Here is a 763-nt window from a genome sequence, read left to right on the forward strand (position 1 = left end):
AGAAATTAATATAACAGAGACTAAGAGAACAATACAAAGAATCAATTAATTGATGAGTTGATTCTTTATATTTATTTATTTATTTAGCGGGGATTGAACTCAGGACCTTGAACTTGCCAGGCAAGAGCTTATTCTACTGAGCCATCTCCCTGGCCCCAAGCTGGTTCTTTAAAAGATTAAAGAAAATTGAAAACCCACGTCAAAATATACAAAGATTAAAAAAAAAAAAATAGACTGAAATCCATGCAATTAGGAATGAATGACCAGGGTGAAATCACAACAAATTTTATAGAAACCCAGATCATCAATACCTACTATAAGAACTTTTAGTCTTTCGAAAGGTAGGAAGTACAGAAGACACTGACATCTACCAAGTGTGGTGGCACACACCTGCAGTCCCAGCACTCAGGCGGCTGGGGGAGGAGGACCACTGGGAATTCAAGGCCAGCCAGGGCTACAAAGTGAGTTCAAGGCCAGCCTGAACAACATGGTGAAACCCCGTATCAAAAAAAAAAAAAAAAAATATATCATGGAAAAGGGGAGAAAGAGGAGGAGGAAGAAGAGAAAGAGGAGGAGGAACACAAGACGGAGAGGAAAGAAATACCGAGAACCGCTGCAGGCGGCCAAGGTACACATGAATTACCAAAGCTGAATCAAGAAGATATAAAAATTCTTGGGTCGGGGAGATGGCTCAGTAGAATAAGCGCTTGCCTAGCAAGCGCAACGGCCTGAATTCAGTCCCCGGTTCCAAAAAAAAAAAAAA

The sequence above is a fragment of the Octodon degus genome, unplaced genomic scaffold (genome assembly GCF_000260255.1).
Source record: "Octodon degus isolate 3935 unplaced genomic scaffold, OctDeg1.0 scaffold00005, whole genome shotgun sequence".
Taxonomy (NCBI): domain Eukaryota; kingdom Metazoa; phylum Chordata; class Mammalia; order Rodentia; family Octodontidae; genus Octodon; species Octodon degus.